Genomic DNA, 24,645 nt, shown 5'->3' with positions numbered 1-24,645 from the left:
TATTTAACAAATTTAACCTATTTGGCAATGTATCTTCCTTTATCCACTTCTATATCATTGAAATTCAAAGATGAACGATGAGTGGAGCTTTAATCCCCTAGAAATCAATTGGTTTATTATCAGACATATTGCATTTGAGACTGATGCAGCATCCTAAATCAGGAAAGCTTCTTAAAATTTATTTTTTTTCTTATTAGCAAATATCTTGAATTCAGTCATACTTTCTCAGTACCATAACCTCCACATTACATGTATTGAATTCACATTCAGAGCACGTTTCAGGTTGGAATATGGACTGGCACCTAGTGTGTATAAACAAATTATGATTTCAGTGGACTCAGGGTTTCTCCAAGTGAATGCAAAGATTGATGCTGATATACAGCAATCTAATACTTGCCGCTATGTCTTAGAATGAATCATAGAATGGATAGGGTTGGAAAGGGACCTTAGAGATCATGTAGTTCCAATCCCCCTGCATGGGCAGGGACACTTCCCACTAAACCAGATTGCTCAAGGTCCCATCCAACCTGGCCTTCAATGCTTCCAGGGAGGGTGCATCCACAGCTTCCTTGGTAACCTGTTCCCATGTCTCACCACTCTCACAAGAAAGAATTTTTTTACTAATGTCTAACCTAAATCTTTCCTTTTCAAGTTTTAAACCATTGCCCCTTGTCTTCTCGCTACACACCCATTCAAAAAGTCCTACCCAGCTTTCTTGTAGGCCTCCTTCAGGTTTTGGAAAGCTGCTATAACATCACATTGGAGCCTCCTCTTCTCTTGGCTGAACAACCCCAACTTCCTCAGCCTGTCTTCATAGGGGCAGTGCTCCAGCCCTATGATCATTTTTATGGCCCTCTTCTGGACTTGTTCCAAGAGCTCTGTGTCCTTCTTGTGTCAGGGGACTCCAGACCTGGACACAGTACTACACAGTACACTGTCTTATGAGAACTGGATTGTGCTCTACCTTTGCTAGATCATAAATACCTTTATTTTCATTACTGTCTTTAAGGATTACTACAGGAATACTACGAAAACGTTTAATTTCAAATTGTTCTTACATAGTCTGCAGTCAAAAGCCTCAGTTCAGAATTTAAAAAAATGCATGTTTTTTAACTGGATTGAAACTTAAAAACTTAACTGAGATTTAGAAAACCTGTTCAGCTGGACATCAGAGGACATTTTGCTATATTTTTTTTTAACATGTAAGATGTACAGATTGAGAGGAGAAAAGTTTGAGGGCTGCCCTGAGGAGAATGAGTTGGCAGTGAGGGTGGACCAGAAGCTCAACATGAGCTGTCAATATGTGCTTGGAGCCCAGAAAGCCAACCCTGTCCTGAGCTGGACAGGAAGCACAGACAGCCTGTTGATGGAGAGGATTCTCCCCCCTACTCTGCTCTTGTGAGACCCCACCTGGAGTGCTGTGTCCAGTTCTGGAGTCCCCAGCATAAGAAGGACACAGAGCTCCTGGAATGTGTCCAGAGGAGAGACACTAAGATGATCAGAGGGCTGGAGCACCTCCTCTATGAAGACAGGCTGAGAGCTGGGATTGTTCAGCCTGGAGAAGAGGAGGCCCTGGGAAGCCCTTAGAGTGGCAGGAATAGATAACAAAAGTAATTTGAAAGAAAGAAAAAAGCTGTGTTAATCTGTATTTTAGTATTTTAATACTAAATTATTTAAAGAACATAGGTAAACTAGTACTGTAATCCACTTTTCATCAGAGTTCCATCATATGAACACTCTTACTCTGAAGCCAAAATACCTTCTCTCTAACCTGCAAAGAGTGCATTTTTATAGGTAAAAACATTACAACATTTTTATAGGCCAGCAATCTTACATGCATATTAGATTTTGAAGAATATGTTATATGATGAGAGAACAATTTATTTAAACAAAATGATTTCTCACTGTCAGTCAACCAGAATCTATATTCATTACCTGTAAAATAATTTTATTTCATTTTTTAGCATCTCTGGGTATAACATGTTTTTGCTTTTGTTTTTGTTTTAATTTAATTAATTTAATTAAATTAATTTAATTAAACAGGGAATATAGAATAAATCTGCAACATCTGAAGCTGCACAGGAACAGAAAAAGAAGACTGCTGCACTGAATACTGAAACAAGACTTATTGTATGGTCAGAATTACATGTTTCAAACCCAGTTCTTATTTTCATGACACCTGTAGATTGTGGCAGAACATGTATTTTCAAATGTAGTGGGTTTTTTTGTTTGTTTGTTTGTTTGTTTGTTTAGTAAAGGGCATTTGAGGTACATCAGACCAAAATTACTCTTTCTAAGGTAGTGCAGTAGATTTAGTTTCTCTACAGAGATGCAATGACTGTCTCATCTTAAAGAAGAAGCCTGATGGTTATCTAGTGTCTTCTTAGGTACTTGTATGTCAGAGGCTAAGAAATTCCTGTCGTCTGTTGATATATATATATATATTTTTTTTTTTTTATTGTATCTTTGTTCTTTAATAATCTAAGTGATCACGGAACCTGGGGAAGGGGTAACGGTGGTAAGGAATTGTGCTTCTAAATAGCTAGAGGGTCAGGAGGGGAACAGAACCGGTTTGGGTTTATCTGTCTTGGGTTGGTGCAGTGATAGTTTTGGAAATGACAGGGCCGCAGGGGTGGCTCCGTCGAGAAGCTGCAGGAAGCCCCCCCTGCTCCAATCCTGGCCCTGCCTATGCCCAAGGGTGAGCGGATATGGGAGGCTGGATGAGCCTCTGAGAGTAACATATTCAAGAAAGGGGAAACAAAACAGCAAAATTTAAAATAAAAAGAAACAAAACACCCATAGAGCAGAGGAGAGGAGGAGGTGAGAGCAATGCCAGAGCAGAGACACCACAGTCAGTGAGAAAGGAGGGGGAGAAGGTGCCCAAGCAGCGCATGGTGAGATGGCAGCTGTGCCCCTGCAGCCCATGGAGGAGGGCTGTGGAGCAGTCCGTGGGGATCCACGATAGAGCTTACATGGAGCTGCAGCCTCTGCAGGATCACGGATAGTCAGATGTGCATCTGCAGCCGTGTAGGAGCCCGTGTCAGAGGAAGTGACTGCTCCCGCAGCAGCCGTGACTCTGTGTGCAGCCCAGGTGGGAGCAGTCTGTGCCTGAGGGACTGCACCTGTGGGAGGGACTCGTGTCCCAGAGGTTCCTGAAGGACTCTCCCGGGAGAGGGACCCCGCGTTGGAGCAGGGGAAGGCTGTGAGGAGTCCTCCCCCTGAGGAGGAAGGAGCGGCAGAAACAGCGTGTGGGGAACTGACCCTAAACCCCCCCTGCCCCTCCCTGTGACCTGAGGGGGAGGCAGCAGGGAAGGGATCCGGAACCGGGAGAAGGGAGGGGTGGTGGTGGTGGTAGGGGAAGGTATTAAGATGTGCCCATGTTTTCTCTTTCTCCTGGTAGATAAAATTAATTATTTTTACTTCCTAAGTTGAGTCTGTCTGGTTTTGCCCATTACCATAGTTGGGTAGTGAAAACCTTCCTGTCCTTGTCTCGATGAATGAGTTTTTAGGTGGATTTTCTCCTCTCTCCATGGGGTGAAGTGTCAGTGAGGGAAGGCCTGATTGGTACCAGCTGGGCCTAATCCAAGACACTGTTCCCAGACTTTACGACCCATATTCCAAGAAAGGTACTGGAAACTAACTCTGCATTGGTGTTGCTTGGAATTAAAGAGCAGTGAGATGTCCTTGCACCCTGGCATAGGATGACTGAAGTCAAACAGGAATCAACAAGACGGGCTCTACGCATAGGACCAGGACCAGCTGTTACAAGCTATTTGTTGTGCTTGCCAGTGTTTTCATGAAGTCCCAGAACAACAAAAAACCTCTGTGTAAACAGTGTAATTCCCATTTCATTTTGTAAGCTATTATAGCATTGTCTTTTAGACTACAAAATCATCTGAAACGCCTGCACAATCTTTTAACCTTTCCAATTCTCTATTGTGTCAAAAGCTAAGCCTTCCAGTATGCTATTACAGTAAGTTTAAAAGAAGTTCTTTGATTCAAAAGTATCCCTGATATATACTATTCACGGGAGTTCAATAGAGTTTGCTGAGACTTAAAAGACATACAAAGGTAAAATGTGCCTTTAAAGATATTCAGTTTTTCTGTCTGTCTACATGCATTGTCTATTAAGTAACACAAAGGGTCACAGATGATCAGTATTTCTGGGAATACATCATTCCTTGTCTGTTGCCAAAGCTGAAGATTGCATTTCATCCTGGAGTTCAATCACAAAATTTTCTCTCTAAAATGAAATCTCTTATAGTGCATATGTAGAATACTTATAATATTAGGATTAATTTGAACTCCTCCATGATTATCAACTGTCTTTTATTTAAGCCATTCAAGAAATACATGGCCTGTTGTTGGAGTACCTTTGTGAATGATAAATAAGTGGACACTAGAGACATGTCAGACTTGCTATAGAGCAATATAATTACACAGTTCTAAAAAATGAGTTCAATGAGCAGTGGAAAGAGAACAAATATTCTAATGGAACAAGGGGTTTTTTTAATTTTTTTTTTTCTGGTAAGAAAATTCTGAAAATGGTTGGTTATTTTCATTTAGTCTCTTCTGAATAACTGTATAAGCACTCTGAATAATGGTATAAGTTCATACATATACATATGCTAACATGCAGTTAAAGTCTGAGTTAGTGAGTAACTCTGAATACCTTAGCTAATGAAGATGGCATAATAAATAGTTCAGGTACACTTCTTGAATTTCCAAATGAGGATGTTACGGGAGACAGTCATAAACACACATTGATTAAAAAAAAAATCTGTTTGATGAAAATCTGCAAATATTTTTTTCATCTAGTGTAAACAAAAATAATGAAAATATTCTTATATTTTGTTGTTTGATTTTACGCTCAAAATTTTTCTTGAAATAATAAAATGCAGTAGAAAACCCAACAAATAACTTTATTACTATATCATTGGGAAAACCAAACCAAAACAATATAAAGTAGAAACATTAAAAATAGAAATAATTTTAAATTTTATGTCTCAACACTGTTTGAACTTGTTCTTTTTTCTTTTAAAATTCAGTTACAAGAAAGTTAATCTGAAGGGAGTCAATCCATCAGGCCTTCATCAGAATATCATCTTCACTTATCTTTTGTACATCTTTTGGGAGAGTTCAGCTGAATTGCTCACCTTCTTCTCAATTCCACATATAAGGAATCAGTAACTTTTGGATAATCTTCCTGCTTGGTAGGTTTAGCTGTTTTCTATGTGTTTCAACTTACTACAATTTCCCATCCCCTCCCATCAGATAAGCTGGATCCTGTGCTGCATTTTCTTTACTGAGTGATTTGTTTCGGAATTTCATAAACACCTTCCTTGTCTAGTTGGAGTTTTTCCTGTCCATGGAAGGGAGCTTGGAACTAGGTGATCTTTAAGGTCCTTTACAAACCAAACATTTCTATGTTTGTATGATTCTATTTGTGAAAGATAAAATTAATTGAGTGGTGACATTTGTATGATTCTATTTGTGAAAAGTAAAATTCATTAATTGTTGACTTTGATAAAGACAATGCCTCTAGGAATAAGTCTGAATTCACCTAGACTATATTTGAGTGACACCGAGGAAAATAAGTCATATTTTATTTTAAAAATACGTTAATTTATTCCAAACATGATTCAACCCTAAAAATAATGTCTCCACAACCAATATTAAGATGTTTTTTTTTTTTTGGTAGCTGTCATTTGCCTAATAAATACGGTTTTCTATAATACCTCTCCATCTTGCCCATCAAAATTAGTGTCATGTCAGATAAATCAGACTGGTATGTCTAAGGACTTGTAATAACATATATCTGTCTTTCCCAGCAACATCACCAAAGCTAATAAAGCATGCTTTTCTTTACAAGTTTAGTTTTTTTCTGCTATAAAGATTAAAACAAGTAGCTGCAGAGAAAGAAACACTTGCACTATTTTAAAAAATGTATGTATATGTGTTTGTAAGATTCTTCTGATTACTATACTTAAAATTAACTGTTCTGTTAACTATGCACTAGCAGTTACATAATTCAAATGCTCAGATGACTCTTTCTTAACAACCACCATTTGAGGTTTGTAATGTTATGGAAATCCATGCAATTAATGTTTTTAAAGATACAGTGGATTTAAAATCATCTTCATTAATAACCCTATTTTCATTCCAACTGCCTTTCATGTTTTGCAAGTATGATTAATATTTCCACCCACTAGGAAGACTTCTCATAACCATTCATTGCGATACATTTGAAATGCAAAGGTTCAGTTCTAGAGGAAAACAGGATGAAGAGTTTCACCATCCTGCTAAGTATTCTCAAATAATGTATTTCAAATACTGGAGGTTCTATATTGTGTATAGATCAGTCTGAGCTGTGAAAAATGTTATATGTTTTTTCCTCAGAACTAGGTATTCAGTTATAATGACTCCTGCTTCTTGCAACCAAACCACATTGAGAGTGCATAAAAACCATCCACTACAACAGATACTGCTATCAGGTGAAACCTGAGGGCTGTCCATCCCCCGACATGTAGTATTGTAAGTAGCATTATGGAGTTTCAGACTTGAAAACTTGTTAGAAAAACCTCTTCTTTGAATAGAAGATGTTGTGGCTGCTCTTCTGACAAAGCCACGTTAGCTGATTCTCCTCCTCTACTCTGCTCTTGGGACACCTTACCTGGAATATTGTGTCCAGTTCTGGAATCTCCAACAGGAAGGACATAGAGCTGTTGAAACAAGTCCAGAGGAGGGCTGTGATGATGATCAGGGGGCTGGAGCACCTCGCTTCTGTGGACAGGCTGAGAGGGTTGGGGTTGTTCAGCCTGAAAAAGAGAAAGCTCTGAGGAGACTTTATAGCAGTCTTTTAGTATATCAAGTCAGCTTACAAGAAAGTTGGGGCAAACATTGTAGAAGGTCCTCTAGCGAAAGGACAATGGGCAATTGTTTTAAACTGAAAGAGAGCAGATTTAAGTTAGATATTAAGAATATATATTTAGGAATATTAGGCATTCTTTAGTGTGAGGGTGCTGAGACACTGGCACAATTCTCCCAGAAAAGTTGTAGCTGCCTCCTCCCTGGAGGTGTTCAAGGCCACGTTGGGTGGGTCCTTGAGGAACCTGTTCTAATGGGAGGTGTCCCTGCCTGTGGCAGTGTGTTTGGAACGAGGTGATCTTTAAGGTTCCCACAAATCCAAGTCATTCTATGATTCTGTGATTCTAATTCAGAGGTAAGCTTGAGTAAAAGCAAATAAGGTCTGGAAAATCCTGCATTTCTGGTACTTAAGTAGTCTTGCTTCAAAGTTTTAAAAAAAAAACTGAACCAAAATGATATAATGTATTTTATTTTCCTTTTACATATGTGCATATACTGGAATTCTTCTCACTTTGTTCTACACTTACCTACTTTATTGTTATGAAGGAAACACAGATTTTAGATTAATTTGCCTCAGACATTTCCACTTAAATGTTCAGATAATTCTAGTTTTATGGTCATTCTACTATTACTTATGCTTAGTTGAGTTTTCCAAAGTCTACAGTCATCCTTCCAATAAAAAATGTCTGCTCAGTCAATGAAACTGGTAATCACAATCCTCTTAGTCTTAACTGCAGGTATTATGAGATAAGACAGCCACTTGCCAGCCATTGTCTGATTAAGTCTCTATTTTTACAGAAACTTCAAAGCAGATACTTGCTACTGGCAAAGTACTGGGTTTGTCTCATAACAAATATTCAAGGCCTTACATCAAGTACAGCAGAGTACTATAAAAGGTAATTCTGTTGCTGTGCTTTACTGATAACCCAGCTGCCGTGGTTTCTGGACGAGTATCAAAACTCTTCAAAATTCTGCATTGTTTTGTTATTGTTTCAGCTTGACAGCTGGGATAGTGCCTGTACCAGGTTGAAACAGCCTCCTTTCCAGAATTTCAAACGTATTCTGAACTCTTATCTGAAGGAAAACTGCTTCTCTGCCTTATGGGTATGTAATGATTCAGATGAGAATACTCAGGAAATGCAGGATACTCGGGGGAGTTGTGACTCTTTAAAGAGGTACTTCTCCACACTCATTCATACTGACATTAAGCATGCAGAAGGCTGAATACTATCAAAACAGGTAGTGCCAAATTTGCTTGATGCCACTGCCAGAGCCTCTTGCCAGCATGTTATGGTTAGAGCATGCAGAAGCTAATTTTACAGCATTTATATGGCGTCCTCTGAAGGCCAAGGCCGATACAGAAGGCATTAAGTAGTATGCCAAGGAGGTCCAGGGGAGAGAACAGAGAAGAGCTGGGTGAACTCTGTATTCCTTACCATTTTCTGACATAACCCATGAAACACAACACAGGCAGGAAAGTTGCCCCTTGCCCCCTTCTTTCTCTGGGAGAGAGGCTTCTTGCTCTCTTTCTTCAGCTTACCATGTGCTCTGCAGAATCTGACTTCATCCATTGCTGAGAAAACTCCTGGTCCTTTACCCAGTAATGGCTGTGCCACAGGGGACTGTGCTTCAGACTTTGATCAGCTACCATTAACACCAAGTTCTGAGTATCTGCATATTTACATGTTTCTCATTACTTTGCTATTTGTTACTATACCTTCCCTGTTCTATTAAGCCTGTTCTAGTTCTATTTTCCAAACTCAAAGTCTCTCTTCCTTATTCTCCTTTTTATCTTCCCCTGGGAGGATGAGGATGGGGCCAGGAGGACAAGTTGTTTATTTGGGGGTAGTAATAGCAAAAATTTGGTTATCTGTGTTTTGGTCCACCCTGACTACTAAAAAGAGACACAGCACTGCCATTTTCAGTCCGTCTCTGTGCTCTGGCCTGTTTAGAACAAGGTTAAGATAAAAAACAGCTACAAAATTTCATTGTTCTGAACAGTTTTGAAACACTTCAGCTTAAAAGGCTTGATAGCTTCAAATAACTTCTTGATTTTTTTATAGTAGCTGGCCTTTTGTAACAACTGTGAGTACAGAGGGCTCTGTTCAGCTAAATGAAAATAGCAGAATAAAAATCACTGACACAATTTTCTTTCTCTCTCTCTCTCTCTGTCTCTTTTTTTTTTTGCCATTTCAGTCCTATCACTCTTACATTGCAGAAGCCCCAAGAACACTCTCAGCTCGCAGCTCCTTTGAGGGGCATTGTTTTATATTACACCATTAGACATTTGCTGAGAATTTGATGTCATAGAGACACCACAGATCACCTATTCAAACTTAAAACCATTGCCAGCCACATATCAGTGTCTCCAATGTGTTGTCCAATTAGTTTTTTCATTGAAGGGTTGCTCTCTTTTCTAGCAGAAAGGCTACCCCATCCATGCTGTCTCCACAGACTACTAGTTGAATCATTCTTTAAAACAAGGTCATTAGGTAGCAGTGATTCTGCCTAAATCCTTTCAGTGCAAATCTCAGTGAATTCTCTTCACTATATACACCTTTGTTCAGGCAATTCTCTTACACAATTGTGTTTCTTCATTTTACGAAGTCATAAAAACCACAAAATTTTTGACTGCATGTCATGTGTAGAAATTACAATTTACCATAAATTACAGCTCTAATTAGCTCACTCTGCACCAGCAAAGTTTCATGTTTTATTGCAATAATTCTACAGCATTTTTTAAAAATCCAATGGTTATCTTTGAAACCACCACACCTGTGAAAAATGTATCTTCACTTATTACAGTGATCTGCTCTGGAGTATATTCTGGTTTATTTTTGATAATTTATTGATTGTTATCAGATTTATTTGATATTTTGATAGTTTTATTTCACATCTTTGATTCTCTTGTGTTTTTACAATCTCAGTTATCTGAATTAGCATCTGGGACATTGAAACTTGTAGTGAATAACAGTACCTGAGTTACTTAGAATATCTTCTGACCTGATGACCCATATTGCATGTGTCACATGTTAGAAGAAAGTTGCACAAAATCCTACTTTCTGGTAAATTCTATTTTTTAAAGTCATGTGTGACAGGATCCCCTAGTTTATATATCACTCTCCACAGAATGTGATGGACCAGCAGCCTGCAAACTGCAGTCCTCCTTTGTTACCTGAGCCCTGCATATTTTTCATTCAAAGTTTCTTTCTACCTAGTGAGACCAAGGCTTAAAAACCCTAAGATCTTACATCTGTTCCAGTGTTTGGTCTTGTAGAGTGTTTTGTTACTCCTTACAGCTGCTACTCAAGAAAAAGACCATGTTGTAATTCCAGTCCTAGGAACACAGAAGGATAACCTGGGGACTGGAATAAATCGAATTTTGGGTCTGATTATGCTGGAAGGAGAGTTGCTGCCTGGAGAATTTCCCAGTAGGAACACATGGAGAAACATGGTTGAGTAACTTTGGATGGAAACAGAGAATAATGCTTTTTCAGAAAAATGAAAGCTAGCTGAATGAAGGTCAAGGAAAACAACCAGAGGCCAAGAAAATTTTGTCTAATGTACTCATATGATAATGAGGTCATCCAAATCTTCATCTGAAAAGTGTAATCAGTGTATAACACATTATCCACAAATTCACTATGTATTGTGAGGCAAATGAAGACAGTCTGAGCCCACACTGAAATCTGGAGTCAAACACAGTAATGAACAAGGGGCCATGTTCTGGAAACAATGCACTGACTTTTTACACCTCCCTTCCCTGGCTACTTCACAAGGCTTGTCAGAGCAACCTAACATATTGTCACTTGTTGCTTACTAGAAACCCTGGCAAAAAACTCTAGTAGTGATACAGCTAGTTTGGTAAAACATATTAAAATAATATCTCATTTTAATAAGTAATCAAGGACTGTGTGAATTAACCAGATTATTTCACAAGAATCAGAATGGTTTGCATTGGAAGGGACCTTAAAGATCTCTAGTTTGAACCCCGCTGCCATGGGCAGGGACACTTCCCACAAGATCAGGTTTCTCAAGGCCCCATCCAGCCCAGCCTTGAACCCATCCAGGGATGGAGCAGCCACACCTTCTCTGGGAAACCTGTGCCAGTGCCTTTCTTATGTCTTTCTTATGGCTAATCTAAACCTACCCTATTCCAGTTTAAAGCCATTTCCCCTTGTCCTACTGCTATGTTGACTCCATGCCTCTGTAAAAAGTCCCTCGTGAGCTTTCCTGTAGACCCCCTTCAGGTACTGGAAAGCTTCCCTGGAGCCTTCTCTTCTCCAGGCTGAACAGCTCCAACTCTCTCAGCCTGTTCTCTAGCAGAGGTACTCCAGCACTCTGATCATTTTTATGGCTCTCTTCTGGACATGTTCCCACAGCTCCATGTCCTTCCCTGTGTTGAGGGCCTCAGCTGAACAGAGAACTCTGGGTGGCACCTCATGAGAGAGGAGTAGAGCGTGAGAGCCACCTCCCTCCACTTGCTGGCCATGCTTCTTCTGATGCTGCCCAGGAGGCAGTTTGCTCTCTGATCTATAAGCACACAATGCGTGTATCTGAATGCATACATGGTTTTCTGCACCTATGTATACATCAGGCAAAGATATTCTGTGCTGAGTTGGCATTGAACATATAAGCCAGGAAAAGTTAAAGGCAACATGTGAGTTACTTTTAAGATGTCATGTACTTAAGGGTCATTATTTTAGCAAATTGAGATGGAAACTATAGAGGGCTCAGGCAGTGTAGTGGAAACAACTGTTGGTCAGTACTGTCTCAGTCTGCAAAACTTGTCTGGAGCTGCTGCCTGCTTCATGGGGTAAGAATAGCAGTGCAAAGTTTTACTGGCTTGTAACATCCCTGCTGTGTCAGTAAGTCACTGAGATCTGAGACAAAGTGTGTTGCTGCACACTTCACAGAGAGCTTCCGTGTGAGTAAACTCATATGGAACCTAGTGTCATACAAAGCCACTGTTTGGTGCTTTAATACTCGCATAGCTCAAGGCTTCTTTCCACAATCCCTGTAACCTAATACTAAAAAAAAATAAAAATTAATAGTTCATGAAACTCTATTTTTTTCCTTGCTCTGATATTACTGTGAAACCCCCCTGGATCCTACACAGATCCATCAAATACTTATCTCAGCCTTTCCAGGTATTCTCTGCAGAGACCATAATAGAAGAAGTAATGGAATAGGTTATCTCTGAGGTTCTAAATTATCTTCTATGCTTTCAGTCTCTGCTTCAACTAAATTCTTGCCCTATTTCCGCTGTGTCCTTCTGAAAGCTTTCCTGCATTTAACTGTGCCATGTAGATGGCACTGCTCTCTCTCACCTGTGCTTGAGCAGGCTTTTGACTTCTTTCATGGTTTAGGTCAGCATTATGATGAAATAATTTTTTTTTTTCCCCTCAGCCTCAGCTTCTAGAGCCCCTCCTGGATTTGAGGGTGGATGGAAAAGAGAGAAAAAAGTTCAGAATAGGGCCAGTTTTGGCTTATAGTATAACTGGAGGGAACAAGCCTGTGAAAAGAGGTCAGAAAATGTCTGGAAGTTACTCAGCAGCAGTCCTTCCACCATCTGAATACTCTATAATGTATTAGCAAATGAGAAGCTGTGTAATATGATAGAATACAAAATTACTTGCGTTTGTTTTGGTTTTTTTTAATGTTTATTTCAGTTGCTCAACATTAGTTCTGTACATCTAAATTAATTTTTAATTTTTGTTAGGCTCTGAATTTTTAAATTGTTCTTTAGGAGAATATATATGTGTGCAATAGAGAAAGAAAGCATTTTTTGTGTTACTCCAGTCACATTTATTTTTAATGTAGGTAATTTCATTTTTTCTGAGTATATTTTTCATACTGTTTGTAGGAATTGAAAAGCATATTAGAGTTCAAAATAAGTTCTTCAATCATCTAAAGAGAATATTAATGAATCTTTTAAAAAAATCAGCTAGGAGAATTTTCAAATATTGGAGAATATCAGGCATGAAACCAGAGGTGTATAGTAACATTTTCTTTTTCTATTTAGTGAATAATGATCAGATTTTATCAAACAAGAACCCAGATATCCAAAAACTTCTGAAAAGACAGGAACATTTGAAATTCCTTTGACTACCTCCAGCAGGAAATAGTCAACTGATTCTAAACTTTAAAAAGTTGCTATTAAACATGCAAATAGTTCAGATGATATTGAGGACAAGAAATTGAACAACTTTAATTTGTGTGTTTTCCTGATGTGGGCGGAAGTCTAAACATATTAAGAACACCACTGCAACCCCAATTGGTTTAGGGTTTAGACCAAACAGTCCTCAGAATACATGAAGTTTGATTTTTAGTGTTACACTATGACAGTATGACTATGAGGGTTGGAATATATGACCCCCTGAAGCCCCTTTCAGAGTGAATTATCCTATGTTTAAAATCATCATATTTGAGAAGAAGACTGATTCAGAAAAACCTGGACCCCATGTCCTAAGGAATAAGAACATACCTGTAATTTCACTGAATCAATAAACAATTTTAGAAAATTCAAACATTCGGGATTTCTCTGAACAGACAAATAAAAGTTACAGAGAATTTGTGCTTAAGGTGGAATACTTCATAGATACATCTTTGTTAAACTTTTGTCAAAGTATCACAAAATAGTAGAACTTCCACAGAAGTTGAGGATGAACCAGGTACAGGAACCTCAAAACACTTTCTTCCCCAAAACATTGAACAGCCACAAAAGTGGTAGTAGTGAAAAAGAGAAATCTCTTCATTATTTTGTTACCTCTCCCAAGGAAAAGTTGGAGAAAATCAAGCCTGATCACAGCAGAAAAAAGTCAGTCTTTGCTCTGTGACAAAAGTTGGTATTTGTGAGCTGGATAAAAGCTGTTCTTAGGATATTTTCTTCTCAGATAGAAAATCTCTGCCCTCACTGGGCAATTTCTATGCATATTGTTTTCTTGCCACATAGGAGTAATACTAGTTCCTTAGTTGATCTTCTCTTTATTTACCAGATGTCTCTTTTGTGCCTCCAAATTAACATATCTCTAGCACATAATGAATATAAAATATGACTTTCATTTTGGCAGGAAATGCACTGAAATTAAAACTGTCAATAAAGGAAACTAGAAACAACAAAAGGAGCATATGGTAAAACAAGAAATTACTGCATGCATTTCTCAGGTTGCTCTTTCCTAAGGAAAGGTATGTGCTGCTCAGTTAGTACTGGTGAGATGCAAAAACAACTGCCCTGAGCTGCTCCTGGTCATCCAAAAGCCTCCTAAGACTCTGAGAAGGAAAACAGAAGAAGTACAGTATAAAAAAAGAACAAATCTGATTTTACACCAGTGCTGGAGTCCAAACTTATGTTCAGCTAGCGTTTTTCTTTAATGTAGTGTTGCACAACATCACGATGTTGAATTTCCATCAAACATCTCTTGATCAGGCTGTTCACTGTTGTACTTTACTAGCTTTGGTCCTTATTGCAGAGTTTCATTTAGCTGCTGGTGGTATTTGATCTAAAGATGTATTGATGTATGGTAACTGATCTTTAAAAGGGATCTTTGACTAGAGCAAGCAAGCTCTTCAAAGACAGTAATGCTTTCTAGTTTTCTTCTCATAAATTATTCATTAATAATCTGAGTGTATTAATTGGCTTATTACTTGAAAAAAAGATTGAATGTGTATAGAGTTGTAGGAAACCAAGGTCTTCATATCACTGGTATTTATAAGAAGTTAAAAGGCCTTAATTTTTCTTCTGACTTGCGATCAGTACTTGAGCATTCAAACAGTATTTAGACACATAAGCTCTGAAAGAATGGATGAAGCACTGGAGGCAAGAAGTTAGAAGTTCTAGTGTAGCCTTCTGTATGAAAATACATTTTTAGAATTTTTTTTACAAATTCTGAAAACAATTGAGTACTATATGTCACTGAATAGTCATGAAATATATGGTTATATCTCTGCAGAATATACATAGATTAAAATTGTGGCATAAGGGAAATCTTTAGAAAAATAATAATGAATAAAGAATGTAGGATCCTAGTGTTTTCAAAAATTAGATCATTGTAAAGATTTACCCTGTTTTATCATGTCAGCTAAAGAGAGTTGTGTGATCAGTACCTAAAAGGAAAGGTTGAAAAATAATATCTGAATACCTTTTAGTTTTTACCTTTAATCTGTGCCATTATTGTTCAACTGACATAAATGCTCACTAAATCATGAGATAAGACTATATCATAGAGATGGGGGGGAATATGGTACATGATTGAATAATGTTCCATATTGCCAAAAGGCTAAAAATTTTGCAAACAAAACAACAGGCCCAGTAAAAGGAATAGGTTAAATGAAAAGTATGTATGGCAAATCTCTATAATAATATGAAGTGTTTTTTAAAAGAGGTATGGTTTATCCATGACTTAGAAGAAACCAAACTAGGATATTTCTATATTGAGGTAGAAAATTTTCCATATTTAAAAAAGGTAAGATAAAACTTTTCCAGTCCTGTGATCCAACATAAAGGATGTAAAGAATGCTTTATAATGATTCTGAACTCAGGTACTTGGAAAGTAAATATATTCAGTGGAGGTCTCAAGGCTTTGGTAACAGTGCAGGGCTGCAGGTGTGGCCTCAGGAGATGCAGCAAACCACAAGGGAAACAGGGTGAGAATCTGCAGGGGGGAGAGCAGGAGGAGGGGAACAGGGATTCCAGGAGCATGTTTAGCCTAAATTACAGCCAGTGAGAAGCGACACTCACATGAAAGATCTAAGTAGCATATCCTAGTTTTATCAGTTTAAGAAAAGGAAATAAATATAACTCAGTCATCCTTTTGGTATGACAATATCTTCTGTTATTCAATGCCTCAAAGACCATCTAAGCAGAAAGTAAGTAAGGAATACTTACTTTCTCTATATTGCTCATGATTTTATGATAGTTCTCACTTTTCTGTGTTTAGACAGCAGCATCGCAATTGGTTTCTTCTGTGGGAAGCATTGTATACTTCTGACCCCCCTTTTTATCTTCTCTATAGTCCTGGAAAATTGGGAAGTTGAACAATTGGGAATAAGCAGTACACAAGATGGGGTAGCAATGAATTTATCTAGTGGTAATTTATGTTTTGTTCTCTGAGCACCCTGTGAGTCATGAGGTGATATCCACAATGAAACAAGATCTCCCTCCTAAGCAGTGGTAGCTACTTTTAAACCGTAACAGCCCATGTATGGTGTTGGTTGTGCTCCCACGTTTTATTTTTTTTTTTACAGAATTTCAGTTGCAATTTTTTGTTCATCATAGTAAGATCCTGATGCAGTTCTTCAGAGTAATTTTTAGTTTGGACTGTCATGAGGGTGATTTTTTCACTTTAGACTTCATAACCTTATAACCTTCCCTCTTTATCAAGTACTTAGGAGTACCTCAATTGTATCATTTTCTCCTTTTGTATAATTTTCTCCTCAGTTGTATAATTTCTCCACTATTATTGTCCCTCCAACTGTTATTGTCCCTCCATAAGGCTACCTTCCCTGCTTAGTACAGTACAACATAGTTTCTAAAGAGAAAATATTTACTGCACCCATGTCATTATTCCCATGTCATTATTCCTTAAAACCTGTGTATTACTGACTCAGAGGCACTCTGATAAGACGGTGAAATACCTGCTTTAACAAGGCAACATGTTTTGGCCTGCACTTCTTTTTAAGAATGTAAGAAATTCTTCTGCATGTATCTGTATTCCAAAAATGCAAGGTAGAATGTTTTTACAAATTATATATATTTTTCTCAGAACCTGTCCTCTGATTATTCTCAGAAAGGTATAGATTATATTACACTTTTTTTTGACACACTGATGATATAGATACTCATTAAAAGAAACAAAATAGTATTTTTTACTTGTATCTAAGAGGGATCCCTAACAGAATTGCCATCAGAATATAAAAATAAACAAATACCATTAAAATAGAGAACTTAAGCACATAGGGAAGAGAATGAAATGCTCTGCTGGTATTAGCTGGGTACCTAAGCCTGCCAGACTAACTAGAGTTGCAATATATGAAACACCGAAAGCAAAAGCATTCCATCACTGATCCACTGGACTCTGATCTGTGCAGGGAAAAGGTGCGAGTTGAGAGCTCCCCTCCTTACAAGATTGCCTCTGTCAGTTTAAATTCCACACTTAGAAATTCACTGAATACCAACCAGTCTCCAGGAATTCCCCTTCAAAGAAAACCATGGAGCTTTCTTTAAATCCAAAGAAAACCCCAGGAGATTGTTACATTTCTTTTCCAGGTAGAACCAAAGAATTGCAAGAAGAATATGTTTATACTGCAGAATCTACTTATACAGCAGAAAAATCTCCACATTTATTTGAAAGAATAAATATTAATAGTAGCATATTCTGAGCGACTTAATAAGCTCATTACTGTATCATGCCGTTAAAATAACATTATGCTGCATCCCTAGGTTCAACTAAGTAGGATTCAGTGGAGGACTCAAAAAACCCTTCCCCTCTTTCTTTGCCTCTTCTCCTTAATCCCAGGGATGAACTTGAACACAAAATTTTTATCCTACAGTTAATCAGAATTGCTTTGAAGAAGTTAGGCTTTCTACCAGTTGAGGAGCTTTTCACACCCAGGACAATTCTGGATCAAATAATTTTCCTGACTATGTTGCACATCAGCGTTTTAGCAAAGAAAACATTTCCATTCCCCTTTGCCAACTCCCAAAGCCAGATACTCTCCCTATCTTCCCTTTGTCTGAATTTCCATAGCACAAATAATGTCTTAATAATCTATTACTTGTTATTAGGACAGCTAAATAACAACAACAACAACAACAACAACATAATAGATTATTGGAAATACAGTAAACTGAAGATATTTAAAATCTGAGGACCTTACAGGTTAATGTGTACTCCAGATGTACGGCACATGCTTTGGTGACTCATTCTGTGAGGGGATCATAAAGTTGTGGTAATTTTGGCTCTTGATGAGAATTCAGGGTTTGAGATGCTAATCAAAAATTATACCAGTAATCTGAAAGAACAAGCACTTACAAGTGAGTTTCTAAAGACAGCTACCAAATTAAATGAAAAGTATCACATGGAGCTGTCTAGTTACCTAAAAATAAAAATCTGGCCATTTACTATGCCATTAAGTCCAGTTATTTAAGTAGCAAAAGGAGCACAAAGAAACACAGTGATATTTTACAGTAGATAATTAATCTCAGGGGCCTTTCTATGTGTCAGAGCAACAGTGCTAAACAGAAGAGCTCAGCATTCTAATTGTAAATTATTTTTTCTCACTGCTGTTTTAGGAAATAGCTGTCTAAATAAATATATTTGAAGAGAGATCTTCTGATATCTTTCTAGCTTTAAAGGTATTTTTTCTATCAAAATATGTTAATTCATATCTAACAGATGACTGGCGCTAACAAGCATACCTGAGTAGCTATATGGTTTGGTGAAATCTGTTCAGGAATATTTTTAGAGCTTACTGAATCACAGTCTGAAAAGTCCAAACTGTTGAATTAAGTGGAAAAAAATTCACATGTCAGTAGCACATTAAAAAAACAGTGTATATACTGCCTCTGGGACAGAATAGTAGTATGAAAGATAAAACCAAGCTTCTGAATTGTTCATCCAAATGCATCCATTTTTAAGTGCTCATGTAGATAAGAAATGACATCATACAGTACATACTGCCTCTAGCTGAATCCCCAGGAATGGTGAAATACCATTCCACTTGTAAATCACCCGAGTTAATCACCCCTAAAAGTCAGTGGGAGAAGTTTAAATTCCTTTTGGTTATCTGTTTTCTGAACAGGCAGCTATTCTTATAATCTTAGATGCAGTAGCACTGTCATGTGACATGATGATAAATCAGTAAATCTTCCCTCTTTGCCAAAAGGACAATATGTCCATTGTGCAAGTGACTTTCAGATCTAACTGTCAACCTTGAGAAGATACATTCACCTATATACCTAGATAACAAGGGGTAAAAATTTAAAGACTGGAGTGGGTTTGTTGTTTGTTTTTAAATAATAAAAAATGAACACTTTTAAACTTTTTTTTTTTTTAACCAGAACATTTTTTTTAACCAGAATCTTCATGCATGTAGAATTCCATGAAGATCTTTTGTTATTTCTATCTCACCTGAAGTTTGAAGACAATGAAATTTTAAGTTTGATCCTGAGCTATTGAAAGACTAAATGCCTCAAGAGATTTCTGAGTATTATCTGGTTTTCTCCTCATTCCACAATAACGCCTGACTACAGATTTAACCTTCTTGTTTTCTCAAACCTGCTGTGCTCCAGGAAGACATTTTCTATTCCTCTGTGTAAATGGAACGTCCTATTCTTGGATGTATCAGAATCACCTCATAAACACCCGCATTTTGGATTCAATGCTGTTGAGAAAAGAATTAATCACATCCACAAGCTAGCTGGAATAAACAATAATGCTATCTCAGTGGAAAAAATAACCTGGACATGGTGTTCAACAAAATTTGTGCATAGGGTCCTGAAAACAATAAATGAAAACTCCCAGTGGTAAACTATAGTGTTCACCAACCTTAATCATTAGACCCTCTCCCAAACAGCAGATTTGGGGAGTGGTGTGCATGACAGCTTTTAAATGGGACAATCTCTCTACTTCTGGTAAGTAGGACTGCTTTTATAAATTTAAATTTTCATCCTTAAGAATTCTGGGTTATTGGTAAATGCGTAATAAATAAATTATGTCAGTTGGTGCATAAGGAATTTGCAGTATCTATGATTTCTAGGGAAGCAATTCACATCTCTGATTTCAACTGGAACAGACACCTCAGGACAACCTTTGTCAACCAAGTGGTCTCCTGCTTATACTAATGAGGAGAGTACTGAACATCTAAAATTTCATCATGTCTCTTTGTCTTTACAGGCTATTTCCTACTAGAACTTTTTTCCACTGGGAATGACAATAGGCATGCATTTCTAAAAGACATTCCTATGTCCTTCCAGACAAGACTCCAAACACAACCAATATCCACTGACAAATTTTCTTATCCCAACATATAATGATGCAACTTGATTTAACATTTAATTTAGCAACTTAATTTACTGTACAGTTTACTGTAGCAGTGGTTGCACTTGACTGCACATGTGTAACATGCTCAGAGAAATGTTAAATGTTAGCTCTCTATATCTCTAAGGTTTTTTATCAGTTAGTCGTAAATGCTGGCAAAAATTAAAACACACAAACCTGAAATATATATAAAAAAATCTAATAAATTTTAATGTTCAAAAATTTGATTCCTTGTTGTTTTCCTTCTGGATGCAAAATAAATACAAAGTAGCTTCTCATGAACTGTTTTTATTCATGTCCACCTTACTAAAACCTGAGTAACTGCTCCCACAACTGGTACTAAATGAACTTACAATGGAAATTAGTTTTTCAAAATGTAGAGAACAGCTGCTAAACTTCTACTCATGAATGCTCCTAGCATGCATTTACCACTTTAAGTTCTGAGTCGGTGTGCCTTTCAAAAAAGTTAATAGTTTTTCACAGGGGCTAACCCTGATGGGTTAATTTTCTGCTGATTCTACTGAGTCAGAAAATCTTGGTGATTAAATCCTGAAGTACTGCAAAGTAAGGCTGAGTCTTATGCAAAGGGACTTCTTTGCCCTTTAAATTATTTGTAATTGTGTTAATAGCTTTATTTTGAACAATTTGTGTCATGCGGGTAGGCTCAAGAAACTGAATGTTGCCAGTAAAAGCTTAAAAGTTTTGCTGCGGTTTGGTAGTTCCTTAGTAGAACTATCTCCACAGTCCTCAGTTATGGCTGAGCAGAAACTTCTGAGCTGACTGATGTACACACACTGCACCTTTAACACTCTACAGTGGGCATTAACCACTTGCTGGCTTCCTGGGAAATATTTGCTTGTGAGCATAAGAGCATAAGTAATTCGCAACAGAAATACCCAAAGAAGGATTCCATAGGAGGCTCAAAAGCACCAGCAAAAGATAGCAAAGAGGTGAAGAACATGACAGAAAGAAGAGTGTGGTACCTCTATGACAGTCTAGCAAAGCAAGTATGGGACCACTGATTTTACATACTAGAAGGTAATCTCACTGTAAAGGCATCATTGCTGTCTGTGTGAGTGGGTCTGAGGGAGGAGAGGAGAGGAGAGGAGAGGAGAGGAGAGGAGAGGAGAGGAGATAGGAGAGGAGAGGAGAGGAGAGGAGAGGAGAGGAGAGGAGAGGAGAGGAGAGGAGAGGAGAGGAGAGGAGAGGAGAGGAGAGGAGAGGAAGAGAAGAGAAGAGAAGAGAAGAGAAGAGAAGAGAAGAGAAGAGAAGAGAAGAGAAGAGAAGAGAAGAGAAGAGAAGAGAAGAGAAGAGAAGAGAAGAGAAGAGAAGAGAAGAGAAGAGAAGAGAAGAGAAGAGAAGAGAAGAGAAGAGCTGTCTAATAAAACTTACAAGTTGGGATTCTAGCTCCCAGCTTCTGGATAAATCTAAAAGTGCCATGCTGAAAAGGGTGACAAACTTGGCGCTGAAGGGTAATTCCAGACCTAAGTCTCTGGCTGTGGCATGGGTGCAAGCGTGGTGGTTTTATCATCTATGTAAAAACTGAACAGAAGGGAAGGAAGAGCAGCAAATGTGGACATGATATGCTTGAGCAAAGAATATCATTATGTGATGCTCAAATGCCTATCTTGGAATGTCAAATTATTGCAGAGATAGCTCAATTCAGCATTTTTGTTTTGATCTTTCCGGTGTGTTGTTTTTTCTTGTTTGGTTGGTTGGGTTTTGGGGTTTTTTTTTTGTTTGTTTGTTTGGTTTGTTTTGTTTTGTTTGAAACAAATCATAAATTAAGTGAAGCAAAGTATCACCTTACTGGCATACCAAACTGTTAAGCAGGTAACTTATACTCTACTTTTTTCTTGGAGAAGCAGAGGTCATGGTGACTTACATAGTTAATTTTTGACCAGTTAGCCATTAAAGAGCTTTCTGTTTTACAGATCCTAACCTGCTGCAGCCATACCCTCTACACAAAGTGACGAAGTGATGTTAATGGTGAAAAATGTGTCTGGAATGGGTGATACAGAGAAGGTAGATCATATTAATGGCTGAGTAAACTTGCATGAATCCTGAAACAGCCTTGTAGTTCATGTTCCTTCTCCCTGGCTGTAGTCTTTGATCCTGACTTGGGTTAAATTTTTGTAACTACATGTATCTCTTGTTAACTGTTTCTCTGCCTTTATTTCTTAAAAATCTCATAGCTGTCCCCTGATTTTCTTATGAAGGACAAGAGATTTAACTAATGTAATCTAAATTTAATTTATGCTCAATTACAGAGTCCAAATGGGAAAAATGTTAAAGGAAATTACACTGTGAAGTTTAGCTATTTTATCATGATTATGAATTCTGAGGAAATCTTGTCAGAAAAGAAAAATGCTAGTATTGAATCAATTTAAGATGCTTGAGATTTAAAGATGTATTAGATGTGCTGCTTCATACAATAAAAGTATGAAGTTATACCACAAACTCATTTCATAGGAATATTCCAAGACACAAGGTACTCTCAGAGAAAAATCAAGCTATCAGATAAATGAGGTTAAATGTAGTAAACAGCAGGTAGAGCTTTAACATCTAAATGAGCAGATGCTTATAAAAATGCTGTGAGTAAACTTATAATTCTGACTCTGTTAAAGTGAATAGAATTTTGCCATCGACCTTTCTTTGTATGCATTATTTTTTTGCTAAAAGTGAGTCACAGAAATTATTTAGGAACTTCATTTAGTGAGCTATTGAGATAATAAATTTAAAATTTGCTAGTAGACCATTTAAAATAAAAATATAAGAAAAATCTATTGTATTTCACTTACATTTCAAATTTAGACTGCCTTTGTTAGCTGAAATTTTCTTTCAAAGATCTTCTCTTTTATGCTGCCTGTCATCAATATACTTGCCACTTATTTCAGTTTTTGAGGATCCTGTAGACATAGAATTGTTTTTAAGGCCCAGTTCTCATTTATACCTTATGTTATATCTGTCAAGCATGCTGAGAGGGGGGAAGTGACATTTTATGTAGCTTAAAGGAAATCTGCTATCGTGTAATGAAGTCCAGCTTTCTAAAAGTTCACACATTAAGAATAATTTGTCATTTGAGATACAGGATGACATTAAAAGAAAAAAAAAAGTTCAATACCAGTTGACACTGCTGAACGGACATTTTGTAGTCAAGTAATGTGTGTAAAAATCTCAGTGTAAGGAATTACCAAAAATTTTCCAGCATCTTTTTGCCTATGGCTTTAAAAGAAGATAAATGCAGTAGCCCTTAGAGTTACTGTCTTAAGAATTTTGTTTGAGTAATAATCATCTGTGAAGTTCCTAAGCATTCCTGCTCTAGACAACATGCCAGACTGAACAGCTGCCTTATACCATTTAGACTCATCCCCTTGGAAGTCTGTATGTGAACAGTGTTTTCTCTAAACTTTCTTAGGAAAAGGTCAAAACCAAAACCAGAATACTAAATGTACACTATTTTTATGTGCTGATTAAAGAAGTGAGTTAATACCTTAGAAAACCTCTGGCAAATATTTTTTGAATGGGGATGAAGTAATGAAGTTCTTGAGAAAGTTAAGTTTGAAGTGATTTGAGTGCCATTAATTCAGGGGTAGATAAATTGTTGGTATTCTCAGAGTAATAAATTATGAAGTATCCCAAAGTCTGATTTTATAACTGTTTTCTCTTCTCAATTATGATGCATGAGCCCTACACATATTTTAATTAATTTGATTTAAAGTAAGAGGTGAAAACAATACAGAAAAACTAAAAAAAGCAAAGCAAAACAAAACAAAACAAGCCCCCAAAACACAGCAATTGACAGCTGAAATAACCCTGATGATATAGATATGTGTATGTGTATGTGTGTGTGTGTTTTTATTCTGGGGCATTACTGCTACTGCAAAAATTGAAGATAGATTAATTGGAAAGAAATAGTTATTTCATGGGGCATGTATAGATTTGTGTCTCTCTTTAATCTGTCTGGAAAACAAGCATAGCTTTCAAAATATACATGTAGATACATATTAAATTTCTGTAATTTAATTTGACCTTAATTAATTTATTTTTGTCCAGGAGCATAAATTCAGGAGAAATAGAAGGAATTCTAGAAAGCACTATTAGCAGGATTATGTATTTGAGAGGAAAAGTTATTAGCAGGATGAGGAGGCTGGGAAAGGAACTGGCTTAATATAATGAGAATCTGTGAAAGAAAAGTGTTACAAATAAAAGTGTGATCTGTGGTGGGGTGGGTGAAAGAAGCAAAAACATCAGTGCTGAATGACAAGAAGATAGCAGAAACACCAGATAATAAATTAGATTGGAAATAGGTCCTGTGAAAACTTTCAGCTAGAACACAAAGGGATAACAGAGGAGTGATTTTAGGATGTTATAGCATAACCCTGAACTCTACATATCTGCTCTGGGCATTGTTTTCTTCCTTACATATCTGTGGAAGAATATTTGTTTGTAAATATCTGACAAAATAAATCTTTCATTTAATTAAAGTTGATACTTAGTCTGAAAGTTTTTTTTAAAAAAAACCCTAATTCCTGGCAACTGCCTTCAATGACAAGCCACCTGCAGCCAGTGGCACCATTTCAAAAAATATTAAAAAATTTTTTAAAAAAAGTATGAAATTCATTTAGATATCATGAACTTAAGTACTATTTTTGAAATTGTTGTTTGAAAATAACACTTTATGTTCCTGTATAAACACACACATGTATGCATATATCCATGTTACAATATTTTCAGT

The sequence above is a fragment of the Calypte anna genome, chromosome 2 (assembly GCF_003957555.1).
Source record: "Calypte anna isolate BGI_N300 chromosome 2, bCalAnn1_v1.p, whole genome shotgun sequence".
NCBI classification, from domain to species: domain Eukaryota; kingdom Metazoa; phylum Chordata; class Aves; order Apodiformes; family Trochilidae; genus Calypte; species Calypte anna.
Note: the sequence above shows the minus strand (reverse complement) of the source record.